Genomic DNA, 18,189 nt, shown 5'->3' on the forward strand with positions numbered 1-18,189 from the left:
CATGCACGCGTGCATCCACATACCCACATGCTAAACAGATCACAGCAAACTTTCAGAGTATAATTTTTGTTTATTAAAACTCTTTTTCAGAGTTTATTATACATTGCCACAACATTTCAACTACAAGAGTCAAATGATGTGATTTTCTAAGTTCGCAGCTTAAAAACAGAATCTTGCGGTCAGGACTAAGAATGTGATTCCTCTAACTTAGGCAACTAGATTTGGAATCCAGACCAAACAAGTAATGCACAACAAGCAAGGCTCATTCGAAAATGAACATCATACAAACACAGTTCTGTTCCAAGTGTGGGAAAGCATCAGGAAGCTGGGAGATTTTCTTCTACTCTCGGAGCCTTTGCTGAGCTTATGAAGAAAATCCAATTGAGGAATCCTGGCAGAGAAGATGGCAGGGACTGATTCAGAAGAAGTTTATTTTTGCTGTTAAATAATCTTGTTTTCATATAAAAACATTTTTCAAGATGTTCAAGAGTGCTTAGGCTTGTCCTGCACTTCCCCTTGGACTGGGAGCTCTTCTACCTCCTCACCTGTCTGGACTTTTGTGCAGCTGCCTCAGGAATGGGCAATGGGAAACCTTCCCTGGGAAGCTTTTTAAAATTGGAGCTGAGAAAAGTAAACCCGTCTCTGGATGGGTTTCTGGAATTTAGGATATAAGGCTTGTGATATATCAGCCCCATGTTTCCCGGCATGGTTTCAGAGAGGAGAAGCCACTTTGCAAAAGAGAAAGAGGAGACGGAGGCTGTCTTGAGGAAGGAGGGAGAGAATCTGGTGGTGTTTGAGTTGTCTTTGATTCTACTGTTCACTGAGGCTCCCCCAACTACCTTCCTATCCTGGTATTTCATGAGGTACAGCCCTTCCCCACGCTTTCTAAGCATACTTGCCACTTAAAAGGTCCAATTTGAGTTGGGTTTCTGTCAAATTGCTTTAGTTTCATCTAGTTCTCTCCTATTATTTGGATGTTAAATGCTAATTAACATAAATATTAGCCAACGATAATAGCCATGACTCCTATCATGCTTGCGACATGCTAGGCATTATTCTCCACACTTCACCTATATTAACTTGTTTGGTCCTCAGAATGATTCTATGAAGTAGGTGTTGGCATATTTCCATTTTGCACAAGAAGGACGATGAAGTAATTTGTCCAAGTCTATATGTATGTAGGTATGGGTGACAGCATGAAAACCGAATGGTCTGGCTCTGCATGCTGTAACCATTATGCTTCTCTGCCTTTGATCCGTATGCTTCCTTTTTTCCCTCCTATCCTTCCGTTCCACTGTGACTGCGATGCCATCTCACCATTTTTCAATGAGCCAATGAAATGCAAGGGGCTGGTTTGAAGGCAAAGCCCTGTTTCATAAATTTCTGTGTTTGTGACCACCATTGCATTTATTTTCCTCCTCCACGTGGACGAGGTCTGTCACTGCTCACCTCACAGAGCTCTGATACAGACTGTTCAGTCAGGGAGGTGCAGGGATGCACTGGGTACAAGAATTCACTCTGAAAGCAGTGCCGAGTACGTATTCTCAGAAAGGTGAACTCATCATCTAGGAACTAAACTTCAGTAGAAGATAATGTTCTCTGACTATCTGGGACTGCTTGGTTCCAGATTAAGAAATTTGCTGAATTGCTTAGAGCTATTTTAACTTCTCAAAAAGCTCACCAACCTCACAGTCACGCGCCCGCATGCACAAACACACACGCGCACGTGCAAGTACATACACACAGTTAGTGCCTCCCTCTATCCCTCAACAACTGGGAACTGTCACAATTCATGCATCACCAGAGACTGGTTATGATGCCCCTGACGTCTTCAAGTAAAACCTGCAGGATCTTGTCTGTATCTTGTGGCCAGACCTTTTGTTGCCTGATCTATTACATTGTTTCATGTGACGCTCCCTATAGAATTCATTCTTCAATTTTTATAAGGTCTTTATTTTAAAAATATATGATCATTAAAAATTTGTTTCAAACAGTTCTGTTCCTTGAATATCAAAGCGTTTGGACTCCAGGGAAATATTCTGATATTCACAATTTAATTGAAGGTGTAATGGCTGAAAATTTTTCTTTAGAAGTGATCTTCAAGGATGCATGCGTGCCCAGGAGGTGCAGTGGTGGGGGTTGATACTTCAGTTATTTTTTTTTTAAAGATTATTTATTTATTTGTCAGAGAGAGAGAGGGAGAGAGAGCAAGCACAGGCAGACAGAATGGCAGGCAGAGGCAGAGGGAGAAGCAGGCTCCCTGATGAGCAAGGAGCCCGATGTGGGACTCGATCCCAGGTCGCTGGGATCATGACCTGAGCCTAAGGCAGCTGCTTAACCAACTGAGCCACCCAGGCGTCCCAATACTTAAGTTATTTTATGAGCTATTGAGAAAGGGGCCTGACTGGCCTAGGAACTTCTGTTTCACTGAATATTTGTCAAATAATTAGCGCCTTCTGTTCTAAAATGTCACGATCACAGTATACTAAAAGTTTATGTATAGGTATTTTATAGAGTTGCTTTTTATTTTTTTTAAAGGTTGTCTGTGAGGAAATATCTGTAGAGATCCTTCTCTTAGTTAAGCTTCATCAAGACTAAGGTTTTTTACTGTACGGCTATGTTAGAATCACTCCCTACAATGAGTAGAGTCAGTGATAGGATTTATTGTGTAGAAAGTAAAAAAAAACTAAACAAAACAAAAGACAACAGGACTTTGGCGCCTGGGTGGCTCAGTGGGTTAAGCCGTTGCCTTCGGCTCAGGTCATGATCTCAGGGTCCTGGGATCGAGTCCCACATCGGGCTCTCTGCTCAGCAGGAAGCCTGCTTCCTTCTCTCTCTCTCTCTCTCTGCCTGCCTCTCCGTCTACTTGTGATCTCTCTCTGTCAAATAAATAAATAAAATCTTTAAAAAAAAAAAACAAAAAACCAGGACTTTAGGGAATAAGATGATTCCTAATCAAAGCTGGAAGATAAGGACCTTGCTGAAATTTGATTAAGATAACCAAGGTAAAGCCTGAGGTGTTTAAATATCATTTACATACAAAAAATCTGCATTTACATGGCAATTACAGGGCAACCTAACTGAAGAAAGAATTTTTGAATAGAAGGATTGCAAAGGGGAACAAGGAAGTTTTTAGGGGTGGTGGGTAGAAATGTTCATTATCTTCATTGGCTTGATGGTTTCTCAGTTGCATCAATGGGTCAAAATGCACTTATAAACACGCTTAAGTGTAAATTTTATACTTCAGATGTATGCAGTTTATTGTACGCCAATTCTACCTCAATAAAGCTGTTAAAAAAGAAACAGTAGTTAAGGACCTGAATCATAGTGATGCTTTGAGTAAACTGCTCACCAGTGAGTGTGACCCAGCAACCAATAGGCCTTCCCTTTACCATTAGGCCTAGGAAATGAGCCACGCTATGCATTAAACAAGAGAGATGTTTATCAGCCCCACAAAAAGGAACATGTGAAATGCAGTGGGAGTTCCCCAAGAAGGATATTTTTCAGAACCACCGCACATGAAGTCTGGGGTTGGGGGGAAGTGAGAGATTCTCCAAATCTGAGGGAGATAGATTTAAATTTTAGTGACTTCTCCAGGAGAGCGCAGCTATTAATCGGAACAATGAAGAAAGCCAAGTGCTTTTGGAGAAAGGGTTAGTGAGCTGCTCTTGAAGACTAAGTGGGCTTAAAGATGTGTTGCTGGAATAGATACTGGGGAAGGGCCTTGAAGCCAGAAGGATAGGGGACCAGGCATAGAAGCAAAAAGAACAAGAAGTTTACGGACAGGACATTTAGTGCAAACACAGAGATGGAAAAGAGCAGTGAGGAATATAGTTGGAAACTTTTATCTAAAATGAAACAATAATAAATGGAATGAACTTCTTTCTATAACCAGGATTCTAGAATATGGGTAATTCTTTCCTTATCTGACAGAGATCACTTTCTTTTTTTTTTTTAAAGATTTTATTTAGTTATTTGACAGAGAGAGATCACAAGTAGACAGAGAGGCAGGCAGAGAGAGAGAGAGAGAGAAGCAGGCTCCCTGCTGAGCAGAGAGCCCGACGTGGGACTCGATTCCAGGACCCTGAGATCATGACCCGAGCCGAAGGCAGCGGCTTAACCCACTGAGCCACCCAGGCGCCCCAGAGATCACTTTCTAATCAAGAGTTCGTGTTACCAAATAACATATGCGCACAAGTGTCTGTAGATAAGGAGTTTTTGTTTTTTACTTGAACAAACCAAGCAGTAACATATTATGTAATACTTGTATAAATATTACATATAAAAAACTTAAAAACATAGTTTCTGATTTATGTTTTTAAGATTATTCAAAGGGCCTCTAAGAATATGATTTTTTGTTTGTTTGTTTTTATAATGCACCAATTCTCTTCCCTTAACCTATAAACTCTTGGTTTGAATTTAGTGCCGGGAAAAGTTCTTTAAAGGGTTGACATTTTTCTTTCTAGGCAATTGACATAATGTAGACACGTAATTTACTATTCTATGTATCATTATTGGACCTTATTATGAGGTTATACAAAACTAAATTTGAATTTTAGTGGCATCAATGTGTTTTCTTGTAGTAAAAATGTTGCATCTTCTTTTTTAGTCCTCTGGAAATTTTCTACTTTCCTCTATCTTTTCTCGTAATCTATTTTAAGTTCTTTTGGAAAGAGGAGGGATATAAGTCATTTGACACATAAAAGTAATTTGTGTATAAATGTAAAAAGTACACTTATTAATATAAATTTGAGTTTGCTGAGTTAGCATACAGGGCCACAAGCATTATGCATATCTTTAAATGCTAATCAGCTGAACATTGTCTTATGGCATATTTGATTATAGGATTGAATTCTACTCATATTTATGAATTATTTAAAATTCCCAAGGTAAACTCTATCCTTATAACAAAACAAATAGAGCCAACATTTATTATCTGTTTATCTCTGAATGTATCGTTTCCCTTGTTCTTTAGAATAGTCTTGGGAAGTAGAAAATATCCATGAGAAAATTGAGAGAAAATTGTCTAGTGTCTTAGAGCTTAGGGCACCAAGTTTGTTGCATTACACTTTAAGTGGAGCCAAGATTATTCACTATTTATACCTTTGTGGAGAGACAGAAATTGCTTTCTATCATCATTTGTTCAGAAACAGAAGACATCTGGTAGAAGACTGTGTTGAAATCGTTTGGCTGGGGAAAAAAGTGAAAAAAAAAATCATCCATTTTAAAAGCCTGCCAGATGGTTGAAAAGAATGCCTTTACTGATTGGTGGGACAATTTTTCTTAACTACTGGGCTGTTTCTGAGAACAAAATCTCAAATGAGCAGGGAACTTCAGAAAAAAGCACAGCCATACACCACAGTGGCTCAAGAGGAGCTTCCAAACTTTTCAGTCCTCGACTAGGAACGCAGGTTTTCTGAATGAAAGGAGAATAGTGTACTTTAGGTTTTAAACTCCAAATCTTGGTAAAATACATTGTTACTAAATCTTAAGGACCAAATGGTCACTAGTTTTCACACTTACCTGAAAGGGAATGTGTCCTGAGAATGAATAACCAAGCACATGATTATCGTTTTTTTAAATTTAATTTATTTTTTTTTTCAGTGTTTCAAAATTCATTGTTTATGCACCATACCCAGTGCTCCATGCAATACATGCCCTCCATAATACCCACCACCAGGCTCACCCACCCCCGCCCACCGCCTCCAAAACTCTTTGTTTCTCAGAGTCCATAGTCTCTCATGGTTCATCTCCCCTATGATTTCCTTTAACTCACTTCTCTTCTCCATCTCCCAATGTCCTCTGTGTTATTCCTTATGCTCCACAAGTAAGTGAAATCATATGATAACTGACTCTCTCTGCTTGACTTATTTCACTCAGTATAATCTCTTCCAGTCCCAACCATGTCGAAACAAAAGTTGGGTATTCATCCTTTCTGATGGAGACATAATACTCCATTGTATATATGGACCACATCTTCCTTATCCATTCATCTGTTGATGGGCATCTTGGTTCTTTCCACAGATTGGGGACGGTGGCCATTGCTGCTATGCACATTGGGGTACAGATGGCCCTTCTTTTCACTACATCTGTATCTTTGGGGTAAATATCCAGTAGCAAGCACACGATTACCTTTGATCGAAGTTCCTTTCAGAACATTTTGGGATGAGAGTCCTTTCCACGTGCAACTTTGGTTGATGCTATACTTGTATCATCCTAGATTGATTTTAAAAGGGAGAATTGCTTTACAAAGAAGAATCTGCTATTTTCCTTTGTCTTGGGACTGAAAAAGAGGCATCTTACTGTGCTTTTTGAAAGCCTTGAATCTAGGCATTGTTTGCTGGCTTTCTTCTCTCTTAGATTTCAGCTGCTCTGGATGCTTTTCCAGAAACACCCAGACCTATCCATGACCTTCTCTATGATCAAGGCAGGGCCAGAGTTTTGTAGTCAGAGCTAGCGTCTAGTCTTTGTCTTTAGGTTACTGCTATGTGCCCTGGGAAAATTACCTAGTCTGCCTAAATTTCAGTTTGGCGTGGAGTTGTTTTGAGGACAAAATGAGAAAATATTATGTTCAATATTCAGTAAGGGGTCTCAGTAGTAATAAGGATGGTCATTATCTGCCATAATGGCAAATATCCATCCTTCCCTATTTACCTTCTCTATTAAAATACATAAATATTTCTAAATGTTTCTAAATCTCTAAGTATGGTTTCTTGCTCCTGTCTGAATCTCTTCTATGAAGGCACAGATTTAAGGGTCTGTCCTGTCTTTGTCATTCAACATTGTCTGTGTCTGTCTTAGCTCGGGCTACCATAAGGCAATACCATGGACTGGGTGGCTTTAAAAACAGATATTTATTTTCTCATAGTTCTAGAGAACTGGAAGTTGAAGATCAAGGACCCAGCATTGTTGGTTTCTGGTAAGTGTTCTGTCCTTGGGTTGCAGATGGCCACTTTCTCACTGTGTTCTCACACATAAGAGGGAGAGAGAGAGAGAGAGAGAGAGAGACTGACTCTTGGGTATATCTTTTCCTAAGGCATTCATGCCATCATGAGGGCCCCACACTTACAACCTCATCTAAACCTAATCACTCTCAAAGGTCCCATCTCCTAAAATCACATCAGGGATTAGGGCTTCAACATATGAATTTGTGAGGATACAATTCAGTCCACAGCAGTATCTGAGTACAATGACCATTCTTGTTTTACCTTTGTAAGTTCTTGGTGCTCAGTGCAGTGTTTCCAAGGGAACAGGAAGTTAAACTTGTGCTTTTGCCTAATTAAGTGACCAGTTCAATCTTTGAGCTTCTCAAAGTGACACAGGAGCTCTGCCAGTACGAACTACAGACTGTAAGGCTGAAAAATCCTGAGGCCATAGAATCGCATGAAGAAATAGGACACAGCCACACTTCCTTTGGTGGTACTTCAGGGAAATGATTTGAGGTGGGACCTCTGATGTGTGTCTGACTGGGGGAAATGTTTCCTCTGGTAGTCAGTAGAGTGTAGCAGTTAACAGCACAGACCCCAGAGCTCGGATGACCTGAGTTTAAATGCCAGCTCTGCCACTTCCAAGCAGTATATACCCTTGGGTCTTAATCTTCCCTGTAAAATATCCTGTAAAATAAGGATAATTATAGTATCTTTCTCAGAGGATTGTTGTAAAGATTATATGACACATACTCATTCACACACAAACACACATACACATAGAGTCTCTCCCTCTCTGTCTGTCTCTCACTCTGTGCTTAGAGCGGTCTCTGGCACACAGTAAGGGTTGCAGAAATGTAATTATTTTTAATATTATATGTTTGGGGAAACAAGACTTTGAATATGTGTCCTTGTCATCAGCTTTCCTAAACACCTACAGGAGGGACCAGAACTTGGAATGCTAGGATCAGGCTGACTTGAACTGATGAAGTACATTCCATTTTTGAGCGTCTCTCATCTTCTATTCTCTTTGGATGAATGAGAAGGAGTTAGGGTCCAACTCTAGATTCTACGATAAAAGCGACTATATGGTTTTCTATTTTACTTGTCAGTGAACGAATTAGGGTATATACACAACTGAGGTATTTATCCAGGGGATAAGCCTTTGATTTCAATTTATTCTACCTTTATGAGCTTTGTCTTTTTGTTTTCTTTTCCAAGAATTTATACAGGCAGAACAATTCTAGTTACTGGTGAAAATATGCACTGTTATCATTTCATATTGTTAGTCAACACATGAAGGGTACTTACTTGCAAAAGGAAAATTTTGAGATGGGGAAAAATAAAAAGCTTAATTTGGACTATTACAGAAGTTTGTGTTGTACTGATAGGTCTGATTTTTACATGAGTGTGTGGACAGCCAGGGAAATGGAAATACATGCTGGTTGCTATCCCATGTGGTTATTTCTGTACCTGATTAAAAATCTGCCCAGCAGAATCTGTACACTATGTGATTGTGTTTCTTTTTTTTTTTTTAAGATTTTTTTTTTAATTTATTTGTCAGAGAGACAGGGAGAGAGAGCAAGCACAGGCAGACAGAATGGCAGGCAGAGGCAGAGGGAGAAGTAGGCTCCCCACCAAGGAAGGAGCCTGATGTGGGACTCGATCCCAGGACGCTGGGATCATGACCTGAGCCAAAGGCAGCTGCTTAACCAACTGAGCCACCCAGGCGTCCCTGTGATTGTGTTTCTAATAGCAAGAGCTACCTTTCATTAAACATGAAAGCTACCTTTCCTCAGTAAATAGTTACGTGCAAACATTTTATATATATTGTCTTTGAAAAAAGACATTTTAGGGCACCTGTGTAGCTCAGTCAGTAAAGCATCTGCTTTCAGCTGAGGTCATGAAGATAGGGTCCTAGATCAAGCCCCAGATTGGGCTCCCTGCTCAGCGGGGAGTCTGCTTCTCCTTCTTCCTCTGGCTCATGTGTGCGCTCTTTCTCTCTCTGTCAAATAAATAAAATCTTTAAAAAAAAAAAAGAAAAGAAAAGAGACATTTTAACTGTGCCAGGATATCTTCCCAGAATATAGGGGGTGGATTTTACTTTTCTGACTTCTGTTAAACTGTGGCATTTAGTTACTGCCAGGAGTCATTGGGAGAAACCCTCCATAATGAATTTATCTGTCACCATAAATTTACACAGAAGTAAAGACATTTCCTCTGAGGAAAAGGACCCACACCAATGCCTTCCTTCTGCAATTCAGAAGTATTACACATTTTTTTAAAAGATTTATTTATTTATTTATTTGACAGACAGAGATCACAGGTAGGCAGAGAGGCAGGCAGAGAGAGAGAAAGAGAGAGAGAGAGAGAGAGAGGGAGGGGAGGAAGTAGGCTCCCTGCCGAGCAGAGAGCCCGATGCGGGGCTCGATCCCAGGACCCTGGGATCATGACCTGAGCTGAAGGCAGAGGCTTTAACCCACTGAACCACCCAGGCGCCCCAGTATTACACATTTTTAATTGACTTATGCAAACTTCATTATAGTTTGCTGGTAGGAAAGAGCATTGAGGATCCTGAGAGTGAATTCATCTTGACCAGAGTGGATGTGACTAGTGGATGAGGTTCAGCCTGAGGGTCTGGAAATTGAAGGGAAGTGCTGGTGCTGACTGGAAAGGAGCTGACACTGGAAGTACACAATTCTAGTCAAAACACTCAAACCTGAGAGTAGCGCGTGCACGTGCATATGTGTGTGTGTGTGAGTGTGTGTGTTGAGAGAGAGTGTGTGAGTGGGGAGGGTGACAGGGAGGGTGACAGGGAGAGGGAGAGAGTGAAACTTAAGTAGGCTCCGTGCTTGGTGCGGAGCCTGACACGGGGCTTGATCTCATGACCCTGAAATCATGACCTGAGTTGAAATCAAGAGTTGGAGGCTTAAATGACTGAGTCACCCAGGCACCCCAGCAGTGTCTGTGATACTAAATCAAAGACCTTACCACATTTGGCACGAGGTCTGTTTTGTCATGGAGCACTTCTGTTTGAACCTACCTTATAAAGAAGGTGCATTTATCCAGCTTTGTTGAGAGCTGACCTTTGCGACACCTATTGGTGAGATCCAAATTTCTGCCGTCAGCCACGTGGAGAGAGTGACAGGAGCAGTACGCAAGATCTAGATCCTATTCTGACAAGTTCTGCTTCTGGACCTTGTAATGTCCAAGGCAGGAACTCTGATTTTGAGTGTTTATAAAGTTGCCTGACTAGGCTCTGGGAAATATTTTCAGATAGTGTTCTGTTACTTCTTATATCCTGAAGAAAGATACCTTATTTGAGACATCATTTTAAATGTCATGGTTATTTCATTTGCCTTCAAGGATGATTAAAATTCAGTCTATTTTTAAATTGGAGTGCCATTGTAATTCATGTTCACTGATTTTGGCAAGGATTCTCCTACTGTTAATGATTTTCCATTTACTTACTTGGTACTTTCCAACACGAGAAACAGAAAAAGATTTGGTATTAAATAAACGTATTCTTAAGTCACATGTATAGCAGGGAAAAAAAAATCAATGGAACATTTAGGTAAGTGAAGACTTTGAAATTGGACTTGATCAATTTATAATGGATAATGAATGAGACAATTTAAAGGTGGACAAATACCAAAAATGAGATGACTTTTGGTCCATAACGAAGAGCTTTTTGGTATTGATGAATTGAGGAGGTCTGCATTGGCTTTTTGCCTGTGACCTTACAGGAGTGATAAAAACTGAGAAGATAAGCCAGACATTAATTATGAGTGATATTTCCAGATATTAATCACAAGCAACTCCATTTATAGATCATTTGGAATTTTTTTTTTTTTTTTTGGTTATTGATTTGGAGTTAGTGATGGTATTTAGTTAAACATTTTTTTAAAAGGATTATTTATTTATTTATTATTTGTCATAGAGAGAGAGGGTGAGTGAGCCCACAAGCAGGCAGAGCATCAGGCAGAGGTGGAGAGGGAAGCAGTTTTCCTGCCGAGCAAGGAGCCTGATGTGGGACTCGATCCCAGGACCCTGGGATCGTGACCTTAGCCAAAAGCAGTGACTTAACCAACTGGGCCACTCAGGCATCCCTAGTTAAACATTTTTATTGTTATGTTACTTTACCTATTAACTGTCTCAACATTTTGGCTTAATGTATTCAAAGATTAATTAAAATGAATTCCAGGAAGCTGAAATGATGATGACTGGTTTCCATCTTGATTATGATATATAGCATTAGATAATTGAAAGAAACTTGAGAAGTTGGTTTTTTAAAGAGAATAAATAAAAATATTAACTGTCTCCTAAATATTTGAATGGAAATTGTAACAAATGTTAATATGGATGTGGGATCACTGAGCACAATGGCCAAGAAAGAATTCTTGAGAAGTTGTAGGGAGCAACTTAGTTTATTTAAGTAGCGCAGGGACAGAACCTGTAGGCAGAAAGAGCTGGACTTTTGTCATTCAAAGCTGGTGGTTATATGCTAAATGTTCAAGGAGGAGAGGATGTGCAGGGAATATCAGATCATAAATGTCTTCTTCGAATTTCTACTCATGAAGCTACTTTCACAAGATTTCTCTGGTGCTTAACATTCAGTTCTATATTAATTATTGGTGAGACGGGCAGGCAGTCAGGAGACCCTGTGAGAATGCAGCAACCAGCACATGTTTGATCCTTATTGGAACTACGCAGGCTATAGGTCAGCCTTCTGGGCTAAAGGTGAACATTTTTCTGCTTCTATCCCTCATCAATATAAGTGCCTTCAATCAACTGATTAAAATTCTTCTTATTTTTGAATTATCAGATTTTATGTAAGATTAACAAAAAGTATAAGAAAGTTGAGCTGTGATGTGGTTATACGATATTATGTACTCTAGGTCAAATGTTCCTTTAAATTCTTAAAACAGCATAAATCTGACTCATCAAGAAATCAAGTGTGCTTTTCTGAAAAGGGCACTATTATTAGATTTTTAAAAGATATGAAACTATTTAACTTCTTTCTTCTGGCTATTGTAAGGCATTAAAACCGATTTTATGTCTTAATGTTTGATTGGTTCTGTTTATCTCAGATTACCTTGACTAGTAAGTGAAGGAAATAAAAGGAAAATCATGTTCTGGAAAGAATAGAAGGCAAATGAGGTCAGTGAACATGAATAATATCTGTGACTAGAAATTTGTAAGATATCAGTTTTATATTTTATGAAGATAAATGGTTGTTATAGTTACAAGTCAAATCATTACAGTAAATTTTCTATATGTTTTCTATGTTAAAAATGGGTAAATAATAACTTTTTACAGAAATCTCACTGGTGTTGTTACCTTTCGCATAACTGGCAAACTCAATCACCAAAATAAAGAGACATGTAAAGTCAAATAAGAAGGACTTCTGGATAACCAAAAACAGTAATACAAAATCCACATGTACTCTTTTATTTTGCACATATACTCTTAATTATAGATGAACACTCCAGCTGTCACTTAAAGGCATTTTCCTTCCATTTTACACTCAGAACTACCCTTCTCTTTTTAATCCATCCCTCAGAAGGTTAGAAATGGGATATCAAAGCAGAGGAGAATGAGAGAGACGAAGGCACATAAAACACCTTTAGTAAAAAAGCAATCCCTAGAGCTAAGCAGGAAAATCATCATCATCATCATCATCATCATCATCATCATCTATCTGTAATGACATCTCTCTCTCTCTCTCTCTTGTGCTCTAGCAATCATCTATAGATCTTTGATAATTTTCTGTATCAACTTGACTAGGTCATGGTACTCAGATATTTGATCAAACACTGTAGATATTCTTGTGAAGGTATCATTTAGACAAGATAAATATTTAAATCAGTAGACTGTGAGTAAAGCGGATTACCTTCCATAATGGTGGGCTTCATCCAAACAACTGAAGACTGTAAGAAAAAAAGACTGACATTGCCTAAGGAAGAGGAAATTCTGTCAGTAGACTATCTTTGGATTCAAGCTTTAATATTAACTCTTCCCAGAATCTCCATGTGTTGATGTGACTTTGGACCTGCCAGTGTCTACAATCACATGAGCCTTAAGATAAATCACTGTCTCTTTCTCTGTTTATTTATACACACCCTATTGTTTTTTTTCTGGAGAACTCTATCTACTATCTATCTACCTATCTATCTATCATCTATCTAAGATTTACAGCAGTCATAGAAACCTAAAAAGAATTTTGGGAAGGTATTATTTAACATTAGAGCTAAAAAAATGAGAAGACATTTGAAAGCACTAATTTAATTATAAAACACCATCCAAGTTATTAGCAAAATAGTTTTACCTATCTCAGAAGGACCTGACATTATCAATGAATTAAAGCACAGCAATTAAGCTAATTGTTATAATAAACATCAAACAAGTGTCAGTTGCATCATTACTATTTAAGGAACATCATCTTTTGAATATGTACTTGAATTTATTAGAACTGTGGCTTTTATTAAAATGGAATTAGACTTTTTTTGGCTAAAAGTATATGAATGCAAGCATTTTATCTCAGATGACTCATTTTTTCTAAACAACTTAGCAATTTTATTCTTATCATCACTTACAACATTCAAATTAGACTACATAATAAAATAATCCTATAAAATAATGTATTTTATTGCAATTTCCTATTGAAGGACTATCACCTCCTGACCTTTCTCTACAAGCTTTCAGTGTCCATGACAAGTTCCTTGTAAAATGCAGTGGCTGTCTTCTCTGCCCATAGCTTGGGAGAGACTCATTAGGAAGAAGCTTCAGTCACCACATGGCTCTTTCCTGCAATTTTCATTCTCCTAGAGTCAATACTCTTCAGGTTGAGACCATACTCTTGGGAAAGCCTCTATTTCTTCCTGTGTGTACTCATCTAGACATGTGGGTCGTTTTCTTGGTTGAGGAAGCTCTTCCACTAAATTCTTATGAATATCTCCTGGTGTCCTCATCTGGGAAAAGATGCAATCTCTGCATCATAGTTCTGTGAAGGTTTTTTAGCAGCATGCCATAAATAGCTAGTTTCACATTTGCTACTGGATCTTTCTCATGAAGTTCAGCAGCTGTTACTCATTTAAATCCACCTGGATAGTCAGTATGTGAAGACTATACTTTCTGTTCCCATTTATTTCCAGGAAATGCAATGTGCCTTGTGCTCATTATGACCACACGATCCGCACAGTCACTCAGTTGATGGTAGAAAGGTTTAATCCAATCCTTGAAGTTTATCTGATGCCCTAACAGCCAGTTTGCCAGGGGGCTGCATTTTCCCACCTAAGAGATACCAAACCTGAGCAAAAGTGGCCCATTGCTGGAGTGCCTTAGAGAAACTCAAAATATTTCCCCACTAGCAGGATTTGTTTTATTTTTGATTTGTTTCATGCTTAATCAATATAATGTGATTGACTGAGTTCTCAGCTACTGACATGTAGTCCACAATTTGCACGTTATTCCTGGCACTGGTCTTTACAAACTAAAATACATACACATGTACCCACAATGACCACATCTCCCTGGCTGAAGTATTCAAGAGTATTTAAAGCTCCTTGAAGAGTTAATGATAATGCTAGTGAAATGAATGTGTTTTGACTATAAAGCCTAAGAGCAAATTGAAGAAATAAAAGGATAATAGGCAACACTTATGAAAAGACATCCTCTGAGGAAAAATAATTCGAAGACTCAACTTGTCAGCAAAACTCAGTGGGGCAGATGAATAAAAAGAAACAAAATGTTATTCAGCTAGTCTTGTGAGATTCTTGACATATAACAAGAATTTTAGTTTCCAACAGAATAAGGATGTTGCTAAAGGGTTAAGCTCACTTAATCTTTCCATGTTTAATCTTAATCCTTACATGCTCTTAATCTTTACCTGATCAAAGCATATAAAAAATGCTCAGAAAATAAATGCCTCTTCTCTCCCTCCCTCCCTCCCCCCCCCCAGTTTTTTTTTAATTAAAAAAAAGAAAGAAAGAAAAAAATAAAGAAAATACATACCTCTTGAACAAGTGGAAGGGAGCAGTTTCAATGGCGACCTCCACCTTTCCCCCCACCTCACAAAATACCTCACTATCCAAGAGGCAGTTGCAAACATTTTTAGATTATTAACTTGTTTGAAATTTTAAAAAAGAATTTTGAAATAAGGAATGACTAAAAAGAAATATCTCTATTTGATTTTTTCATGAGGACTTACTTCTCTATTGTCTTAATATTCAGCTGGGTGTGTGGTTTATTCCCGTGGTCCTAACAGTTTCGCTCATGGTTAGCTTCTTGGAGAGAACATGGAAGGAAGGTGGGGTTCAGTGATTTGATACTCCATCATTTTACTTGCTTCAATTGTTGAGAAGATCCGTTTGTGGCAAAATGTTAAAAAAATATAGGGTAGAGGTTACAAACTGCCCTTTTCTTCTGTTAGTGTACTGAATTAAATGGCGGCCCTTTAAAGTTTCAAAAATATTTAGAATATAGTATCTTCTGTGAAAAAATTCACACACAATTTTAAAACTATTTACAATTGTTTAAGTTCCGCAATTGTTTTAAGTTCAAATCATGTTTGAAAGGTTTAATTGGTTCATGAGTCATGTTCTATTTAAATATTTATTAGAAAGGATTTAAGACTATGTGGAAACTTTAGCATCATTGAGTTGATGAAAGTGACAGGCTCGGGGCTATGAGGGCATAAAGGGCCCCATTGTGTGAGTTAGTCCAAGGTGCCTCCACTGGGCTTCTGGAGCCCTATAGGTACATGGCTCTGGCAGATGACTCAGGCTGGCTCTCAGTCCCCACTCGCCCCATTGGCTTTGTCCCTCCGTACAAAGAACAACCCATAGATATATCCTTGGAGTAGCCCTCACCAGCTTCATTTAGAAATGGAGAAATTAGTGTCTCATAAATGTTCTCACTATTAGTTGGTCTCTTCACCACAAGGATCATCATTTGAACCGACTGCTTTAACCATTCACACAATTTTATTTGCACTATTTTAATGTTTACAATAGATTGATTTGTGACCAAATCAACTGGTCACATTGATGTGATCAATCACATCAGTTGATTTTATACTATTATAATCAAGAGAGTGAATGAACAGAAAATGTCCATTTAGTGGTCTAGAAATTTTATTTATTTTCCTTTAATAATGTGTTTCCTCAACTAATGAATTATACAAAGTCAACTGAGAATTTTTGACAATGGTAGAGTTGTTACAAACATCCATTCTGGTGTTCTAGTGAGAACATGGTACCAGTGAAGTCTGGTTTCTTTCAAACTTCATATGAGTGGGTGTATGTCATTATTTTTAACAATCCTAGACAATAAGTGCTTAGGCCTAGTCAGTTGGTCAAATGAAATCTTATAATTGTATCACTAATTGGTAAGTTATGTTTAGTTTCACTTACAACTAATTTGTTACACAAGAGTTTGTAGTTTGTTCACTACAGATAAATAAAAGTGGCTCAACATTCTTTCTATGATGTTCATCACAGCATAGGCTGTGCCAGTAAGCAGTGGATTTGTATTTACAGTTGACCCTTGAGCAAAGCAGAAGTAAGAGATATCTGCTCCCCTGATGCCACACGGTCAAAAATCCATGTATAACTTTTGACTCCCCAGTAGCCATTGCTAGTAGTCTACTGTCGACCCAGCCTTACTGATAACAGAAATGGTCGATACATATTTTGTATCTTATATGCATTATATACTGTATTCTTACAATAAATTAAGTTAAAGAAAAGAAAATATTATTAAGAAACCCATAAGGACAATAAATTCACAGTACTGTATCATATTTATTAAAATTGATGTGCATAGAAATGGACCCATGCTGTTCAAACCTGTGCTGGTCAAGGGTCCACTGTATTTACTTTTGGTAAGAAATAAGAATGCTATGCATATATATTTTAAAAGATCAGAACATTAAACATTTTTTTCATGATTATTTTGGTATAAAGTCATTTAGAAAGATTTATTGGGACTGTTCTCTCAAAGAAAGCCCAAATTCAGATCTGCATTAGTAAAACATTATGCCAGACATTGAAGAGTATGGATTTTAGTGATTTGATTAATCAAGCTGCATATAGAGATCCAAACTATTAACAACCCAAAAAAGCTGCAAAGAGGAACGTTATTCAAGCCTCTTCCAGTGTTTTAAAAAACCTGCTAGAATCATGTGCTTACCTGCAACGTGACCACACAGGTTAATTGAAATGTCAAACTAATTGTACCTTGATGAAAAAATATACTTAGGTATACACTCCCTGCCCACACATTTTCTTTAATACATGGGAAAATAATACACATTTTGTTTTATGGGCCAAGCAAACAAGCAAACACAATTAGCAACAAATACCTCTAAGAAGGTAGATAAATAATAAGGAATAAATTGTGGCAAAACAACTGAGAATCCTTAATTAAGGTCATGCTTCAGTTTACAGGGTGTCATAATTCTCTTTGGTTATGTGAACCTCACCCAATTAGACTATTATTTTTGCTTTTATAATGTACAGACCATACAAATTATGTAGTTTATTTTTTCAGTGATGTGCTTATTTTCTAGTTAGTTTTCTCTGTGTCGGCTTCCCCTCTTCCCCCCGCTATTCTTTGCCTATACAGGATATTAATTTCCTGGACTTGCATAACCAAATACCAGAAACTGGCTGGCTTATGTAAAAGAAATTTGATTCTCACACTTCTGATGGCTAGAAGTCCAAGAACAAGGTGTCAGCAAGCTTGGTTTCTTCTGAGGCTTCTCTCCTCGGCTTGCAGATATCCCCATCTTTCCGCTGTGAGCACACATCCCTGCTGTCTCTGTGTATATCCAGATTTCCTCTCATAGGGACACAAGTTAGATTGGCTCCCGACCCACCCTAATGGTCTCATTTTAATTTAGTCATCACTTTAAAGGCCCTATCTCCAAATACAGTTACATGCTGAGGTTTGAGGGGTCGTGAGTTCAACACATGAATTTTGAGAAGACACAATTCAGCCCATAACATGCAGTCCTTCTATTTTGATCAATCTCCTGAATTACTTCAAAAAATTGCATTCAGTAAATATTGACTGTCTGACACACACAATGGTATGTGTGTATATTGTGTGTTATTGTGTGAGAGAGGGAGAGGAGAGAGAGAAAAGAAGAAAGAGAAGAGGAGAGAGAAAGGTGGTTCTTGCCTTTTCTGGGAAAGGAAGACAAAGATTTGCTTCATTGAAGCCTTCACAGTACCTTGTTTGTATCTTTCTTGTGACACAA

The 18,189-nt window shown here is 38.2% G+C and overlaps 1 pseudogene; it reads right to left on the minus strand.

The window, feature by feature from the left end:
* Positions 1-13,699: 13,699 nt before the first annotated feature.
* LOC125085590 (39S ribosomal protein L13, mitochondrial-like) lies at positions 13,700-17,715 on the minus strand (annotated as a pseudogene).
* Between the last annotated feature and the right edge of the window lie 474 nt (positions 17,716-18,189).

This window comes from Lutra lutra, chromosome 15 (genome assembly GCF_902655055.1).
Source record: "Lutra lutra chromosome 15, mLutLut1.2, whole genome shotgun sequence".
NCBI classification, from domain to species: domain Eukaryota; kingdom Metazoa; phylum Chordata; class Mammalia; order Carnivora; family Mustelidae; genus Lutra; species Lutra lutra.